The 7,923-nt window shown below is 41.2% G+C and overlaps 1 pseudogene; it reads left to right on the plus strand.

Annotated features, from left to right (window-relative positions):
• Positions 1–180: 180 nt before the first annotated feature.
• On the plus strand, positions 181–1,552 carry LOC129138445 (omega-amidase NIT2-like; annotated as a pseudogene).
• Positions 1,553–7,923: the final 6,371 nt, after the last annotated feature.

Below are 7,923 nucleotides of genomic sequence, written 5' to 3' on the forward strand. Positions count from 1 at the left end.
CCAAATTGAGACTGAACAAAACTGACCTCATCATTTCTCCTGCATCTATCTTTTCTTTTTTTTACTCCTGATTTCAGTTAATAGGATCACCAAGCACTCCCAGACCAGACATTGTGGAGTCGTCGTATCAGGATTTTTCCTCTTCCCTCGCCTCTCACATCAATTCAGTCCCGAAAATCCATGTTTCTCAACTTAAGGTTAGCAGATGTACTGGGGGAGGAGAGTCTTAAGAATTCTTTAGGAGGCCGGCGCGGTGGCTCACGCCTGTAATCCCAGCACTTTGGGAGGTGGAGGCGGGCGGATCACCTGAGGTCAGGAGTTCGAGATTAGCCTGGCCAACATGGTGAAACCCCGTCTCTACTGAAAATACAAAAATTACCCGGGCGTGGTGGCGCATGCCGGTAGTTCCAGCTACTCGGGAGGCTGAGGCAGGAGAATCGCTTGAACCCGGGAGGCGGAGGTTGCAGTGAGCCGAGATTGTGCCACTGCACTCCAGCCTGGGCAACAGAGCGAGATGAAAAAAAAAAAAAAAAAAAAAAAAGCTTTAGGATAACTTTAACATTTTTGTTTTATGTTTCTGTGACTTAGAAAAGTAATACAGGGATACCTGCACTCAGCCAGTGCTGCTGCTGTTGCTTCCCAGGAGAGCCAGGGCAACTTTCCACTTGGCCCTCATCCAGCTTCAAGTTTCTTCATCAAATCAGATAACAACACTCGAGCTTGTAGCCTTGTCCGGGAGACAGCAACGCAAGGAGCCAAAATGGTTTCTTTGTTGGAATGCTTTAATTCTCCATATGGCACAAAATATTTTCCTGAATATGCAGCGAAAATTCCTGGTAAATCCACACAGAAGCTTTCTGAAGTAGCAAAGGAATACAGCCTCACTAGAGGTTCCATCCCTGAAGAGGATGCTGAGAAATTAGATAACACCTGTGCTGTGTTTGCACCTCATGGAACTTTACTAGTAAAGCACAGAAAGGTCCATCTGCTTAACACTGGTGTTCCTGGAAAAATGACGTTTCAAGAATCCACAATGTTGAGTCCGGGCAACAGTTTCTCCACATTTGATACTCCTTACTGCAGAATGAGTCGGGGCATCTGCTATGACACTGGTTTGCAGAGCTTGCACAAATCTACACACGGAAAGGCTGCCAGCTGTTGGTTTATCCAGGGGCTTTCAGTTTGACCACTGGACCAGCCCACTGGGAATTGCTTCAGGCTCTTGATAATCAGGTGTATGTGGCCACATTCTCCTGCCCAAGATGACAAAGCCTCCTATGTTGCCTGGGGACACAGCACTGTAGTGAACCTTTGCTGCTAGGGCTCTCAAGGAAGAAACAATCATGTATTCAGACATAGACCTGAAGAAGCTGGCTGAAATCTATCAGCAGATCCCCATTTTTAAACAGAAGCAATCAGACCTCTGTGCAGTGGAAACGAAAAAGCTCTAAAGTTTATGTTTCCAACATGTCACAAAACAAGAAGATACGATTCTGCAACATAATCAACTCCCTATTCTTTAATGAAGATCCTTTTTTTTAATTTCACCCTTTTCCTTCCCAAGGAGCTCTCTATTAAGATGATAAATCCTCAGCAAGCTGATATTTTCCACACCACAGTAAGTAGTTAAAAAGGAGCCTGGAGCCGAAGAGCTGGCTCTGAAGTTCCTTCCGTATTTAAGTTGCCTCAGAGCAGTTTGTGAAAGTAACCGATCTTGGTATCCTGGTGATTGATTCACCTAATACAAACATATTTGTGTCATGAACCTCTTATCCCACTTGCTGGAGTTGGAATCCATTATCTGGAAAACTTGATCTGATGCCATTCTTTTCCTAGCAGTACCTTAAAGTTCCATTTTTTGTCCACAAGTAGCTATAGAACGTAAGGTGATAGATCTTTGGTGTTTGCTAGAGGAGGTTGCAGCCCCTTCCTTCCTAGCAGCCTTTGGGCTCTTCAAATTTAAGAAGAAGCTCATCATTCAACCCCAGACCCTCTTGGTCTTTGGGGGAAAGACTGGGTCAACAATGACCCCCATGGGAGAATGGCAGTGGTGGCATTTGGTGAAGGCAACAGTATGAATCTGCAAAAGATTTGATAGGGTCGAGTGTCTGGAAGTCCAAAGTCCCTTTTTTTTTTTTTTTTTTTTAATTTTTCCCTTAGTAAGACTTTCTCGCTCCATAGATAAGCAATCACTACCAAGTGATTCTTAGACTTTTTGGTCTCAGAATTCTTTTACACAGTTAAAAATTAAGGACTGAAGCCTGGCGTGGTGGCTTACACCTGTAATCCCAGCACTTTGAGAGGCAGAGGCAGGCCAGGACCTGACCAACATAGCGAAACCCTGTCTCTACTAAAAATACAAAAATTAGCCTTGCGTGGTGGCACACGCCTGTAGTCCCAGCTACTCTGGAGGATGAGGCATGAGAATCGCTTGAACACGGGAGGTGGAGGTTGCAGTGAGCCGAGATCTCACCACTGCATTCCAGCCTAGGCAACGGAGCGAGACTGTCTCAAAAAAATAAAAAATAAAATAAAAATTTCAAATATAAACTAAGGACTGAGGCCCAGCACAGTGGCTCACGCCTGTAATCCCAGCACTTTGGGAGACCAAGGCGGGAGGATAGCCTGAGTCCAGGAGTTCGAGAGCAGCCTGGGCAAAGTGGTGAAACCCTGTCTCTACAAAAGAATACCAAAAAAAAAAAAAAAATCAGCTAGGTGTGGTGGTGCATGCCTGTAATCCCAGCTATTCAGGAGGCTGAGGTGGGAGGATCGCCTGAGCTTGGGAGGCAGAGGTTGCAGTGAGCTGAGATCATGCCACTGCACTCCAGCCTGGGTGACAGAGTGAGACACACACATGCACACACACACAAAATTAAGGACTGTCAGGCGTGGTAGCAGGCATCTGTAGTCCTAGCTACCTGAGAGGCTGAGGCCAGAGGATCCCCTTGAGTCCAGAACCTTGAGTTCAACCTGAGATCCCATGTCAAAAATATATATGTATTATAGGACTGCAATGAGTCTTTATTTATGTTAACAGCTAGTGATGGGCTGGTAATCGTTTAACCAGCTATTCATGAAAAAGCCTCGATTTTGCTAATTTTCATTGTGTAAATACTTCACCATGGCTGAGTTCCAGCTATCTACATGACACCTCTAAACAGAGTTGGGAATGTTGTACACAATCAGCTCTCAGGAGCTGGTGTAATAAAGACATTGTGTCATTTAACCATTGGAAAACAGCACTGGTTACTTGGAACAAGAATGAAAAAGACAAACGACTTTTTAAATATTTTTAAATTTGTAATTGACACATAATTGTATGGACTTTTCTTTTTCTTTTGATTTTTTTGTGGAGATGGGATTTCCCTATGTTGCCCAGGCTGGTCTCAAACTCCTGGGCTCAAGCAATCCTCCCACTTCAGCCTCCCAAAGTACTGGGATTACAGGTGTGAGCCACTGCACCTGGCCTGTACTGACTTTTTTTAAAAAATTAGGTGTACAGTTTGGTAAAATCTGACATATATATATATAGAGAGAGAGAGAGAGAGTGATAAACCACTTCAATGAAGATAATGTACATATTTTACCACCTCCTCCCCAAAAAGTAATGTAATATATTCTGGTTCATCTGAATAACTCTTTGAAAACAGGATACTACCACAGAGTTTCAGGGCTCAAATTTGCCTTCATGGTTATGATTGCTATAGCACTAAATAGTATTACTTTGTCTTGGACTAATGAGAAAAGAGAAGAGAAAACCTATAATACTAAGCAAATGATGCATTCCCATCAAGTGAAAGCACAATGACTTCACAATGCATTGTATGAATAAAGAGCTCACAGAAATTTGACTAAAGAAAAGTAGGAAGAGAAGTGAATCATCATAAGGTACATGGCAGATTCATTATCAATATCTGCGAGCATGTGACAGAACACCAGAAGGTGTGAAACTAAGAAAAACTTCAAAGAGAAGAATATCTTTCAGCCATGTCAAAATATCAGAGGAAGAAGCCAGTGTATTGACATAGGGTGGAAAGGTTGGATTCTATAATCTTTTGTGCCCTTTCAATTTCTAAATTCTGTTTTTTCTTACTTAGAAAGTGAAAGTTCCCCTCAAGGCTATGTCGAATTCACTTTTGCTGTAAAATCTCACTTAAGGAACCAGCTGTATTGGGCATGCTCACACAGGAAACAAATGGTACATCCAAGTTAAGGTATTTGGTGAAGGTTTAATAAAGAGACTGGGCAGGTGGTAGTCAGAGAGTAAGCATAATATTAGTACTCCGGGGCTGTTTCTTTTTTTCTTTTCTTTTCTTTTCTTTTTTTTCTTTTTTTTGAGACAGAGTTTTACTCTTGTTGCCCAGGCTGGAGTGCAGTGGCGTGATCTCAGCTCACTGCAACCTCCGCCTCCCAGGTTCAAGCGATTCTCCTGCCTCAGCCTCCCAAGTAGTTGGGATTACAGGCATGCGCCACCATGCCCAGCTAATTTTTGTATTTTTAGTAGAGACAGGGCTTCACCATGTTGGTCAGTCTGGTCTCGAGCTCCTGACCTCGTGATCAACCCTCCTTGCATTCCCAAAGTGCTGGGATTACAGGCATGAGCCACCACGCCCGGCCCCCAGGGCTGTTTTTATCCCCAAATCCAAAGACATGAGGAATTAAAAAGTTCTGTAGAGAGAGTTCATTTTAAGAGCAGCTATGACATTTGCTTGAAGGAAACATGTAGGCCAAGGCAATCTAGAAGGAAAGCACTTGGGGAAATTAATACCTTGACCCAATATTACCCTTAGAGCTGGGCAGAAGTTCTGCTCTGGCATTCCTTTAGCTGCATACCACCCAAGGTAGGGAGTCCACAAGGGCAAGGGGGAATGGCCACCCAGAATTCATGCCCTCCTTTCTAGACCACGTTCTACACACCCAGGATCCCTGATTTCCCTGCCCAAGTGGCCCCCGGCCTGCCTCCAGAATGTGCATAGGCTTCACCAGGGTCCAGGTAGCCAGCATCCCTATGTCTGAGAGATGGCTAAGGAGCAGCTTTTGGCCAGGGTAAAGTGGGGATTAGGGAAGGACAGAACAGAGCTGGATAGAAAAAGAATGGGGTACGCTTCAGGCAGAGACCTGTTTCTCCCACATCCCTATATTCCAGTGTGGAACTATTGAATTGGAGAACTCTAAATTTGGACTTATCCATTCCGCTCACTATGAAGATATATTGGCCAAAATAGAAGTATAAAACATATATTATTTGACAGTTGATTATCAAGCAGTTTTAAATAGTTAGGCTTATGGTATCTGGGTCTCTATTTGTATTCTTGTCCCAGGTTCCACAAATGTGCCTACCGACCTCATTCCAGTCCCACCCTCGGATTGCCTACCTAGACTCAACATTGAATTAAGCCCAAGGCCAGAGGGAATGGAGTCTCTGCTGATATGGCCCAGGCTGCAGATGCCTCCAGGAGAGAGGAGAGGGTTGGAGGTTGGATCTAGAGATGTAAATAGAAACGGTGGCATATCAGCCCACCTAGTCTCTCATTTTTCTGAGTTCCTAATACACATCTATTGTAAAAAACTTTATTTACAACAAAGTTTTGTTTGTATATATACTGACTTTTTTCACATAGGGTAAATTATGAAATCCAGCAAGATAAGTCCTTGATGATAGAAACCATGTTCCATATTCCTCTTTGGTATCCTGTCCAGATTCTCCCATAGTATTATATATATAATAGATATCAGTAAATATAATTGGATAACATCGATTAACCTTTGTTACTACTTAAGATAAATTAAAAACAATTAATTAAAAGTATTAGGTCTTCAATTTATATCTAGGCTTAGAGTTCAACCCACATTATCAATCTACAATATTTCCACTCAGCATTTGGTGTTCCCAACAACCTTAAAGTATCAACTATAAAGTCAAGCATGAGTCATTAAAAATTCTATGATTAATGTCTGCCAAAAGCAATATTATTTATAAGACATTGTCTTGTTTATAAGAAATTGTCTTGTTTATGAGAAGCTATAAATGAATCATAAGATAAATTTACTAACTTGTTTTTCCCAGCAAATATAGCCTCTAATTACAACATGTAACATTAGGAGTACTGAAGAAACACACACTGATCACCTCCCTCTATGCCCCACTCTCCATTATGTATGTATCCAGTAAGCAAATACTTGGGAGAAAATAAACACAGGATTTGTTAAACCATATGCAGTTTTCCCAGGGACTAAAGATAGCATGTTTTATAGTTGCATGGCAACAATGAACAACTGAAGGTGGCAAATGGGGGAGGAAATAACTCTTAGCTGAAATTCAAATAAATTTTATTATGAGTAATTGGAAATACAGAAATGGAAAATGGAAAGAGGAAAAGGAGGTGGGGTGATAGAGGGGGAAGAATAAATTTAATAATAAGAATACGTAGGTGCTCCGTGAGCAAGCAACTACTGTGTGTCTGGCTTAGTCCTCAATATTTTACATGCATTATCTCATCTGCGTATACTTAGAGGAAACCCTCTGGCACGGACTCCAGATTACTCCACATCTCCAAGGTTATGGTGAATAAACATTGAAAAGACAAGAACAAATGTGGACAGTAAGCTAATTTAACACTAGTTCTACAATAACATACATATGGAAAAACTGCACGAGGTTTAACGCACAGCCACATTCAAAGTCACACATTTTAATCTTCAAGCACTGTATGCAAAACTGAAAAATAGTAATAGTAATTGGTTGACATACAAGCCTTTGATGACTCAGAGTTGAACAAATAATTTCTGTTATACAGACCCAAAATACTGGATAGAGTTAAACAATTTTATTTTATTTTATTTTTATGAGACAGAGTCTCACTCTATCACCCAGGCTGGAGTGCAGTGGCACGATCTTGGCTCACTGCAACCTCTGCCACCCAGGTTCAACCGATTCTCCTGCCTCAGCCTCCCAAGTAGCTGGGATAACAGGCACCTGCTACCGCACCCGGCTAATTTTTGTATTTTTAGTAGAGACGGGGTTTCACCATCTTGGCCAGGCTGGTCTTGAACTCCTGACCTCGTGATCCACCTGCCTTGGTCTCCCAAAGTGCTGGGATTACAGGCATGAGCCACTGCACCCAGTCCAAATATTTTCAATGAAAAGAATAACTTAAAGCTATTGAAGATAATCATTACAGTAATTTTAAGGCCAAGATACAGCAATGACAAAAAGAAATATATAATGTCTTTAAGAAAAAAACATTTGATATAAGAGTAGAAATTTTTGAGTAATTCTATTGTAGACCAAAAACATGAAACCTGGAGTCAATCTTCCTTCCATTTGCTGGGGTAGGGGGGAGGTAAAAGATTGTCAACCCCTGAAAGTCATTAGCTGGTAATGAGATAATTTTCTCCATTTTAAACTTGAAATAAATGCAAAGTGTAGGTTCCCAAAAACCGCCAAATATTTTTCATTTTGTTCCTCAGTTATACTGGAAAAGGAATGCTAGTAAATGTTATCCAAAAATATTTTGCCACATTTGGTGATTAATTTTACAACACTGAACTTACCCAGTACATTTTTTTAAATTAAGAATTTGACCTGAAAACCATCATTAAAATATAACCCTAATAGTTCAATATAACATAATTAAGGTTTTGTTGTAATTTTAGCAGAAGCAGGGCTGAAGTTTATATCTGCCAATCAAAAATTCAGAGAATGTTGATTTATATGGACTAGAGATAACGTGAAAATCCAAGTAAAATTTTTTGGTGGGCCTTCTGCGTTCTACTTTTCCTTCAGAATTCAAGTTAACAAATTGAAATGATGAGATGTGTCACTTTTCTATCATTTCCACAACTATTATAATTGAAGGAAGCTGTTCAGTATGCCAATTAAGAGCACGAGTTTTAGATTGAACCAAGAGACCTGGTTCAAGT

The sequence above is a fragment of the Pan troglodytes genome, chromosome 1 (assembly GCF_028858775.2).
Source record: "Pan troglodytes isolate AG18354 chromosome 1, NHGRI_mPanTro3-v2.0_pri, whole genome shotgun sequence".
In the NCBI taxonomy this organism is placed as follows: domain Eukaryota; kingdom Metazoa; phylum Chordata; class Mammalia; order Primates; family Hominidae; genus Pan; species Pan troglodytes.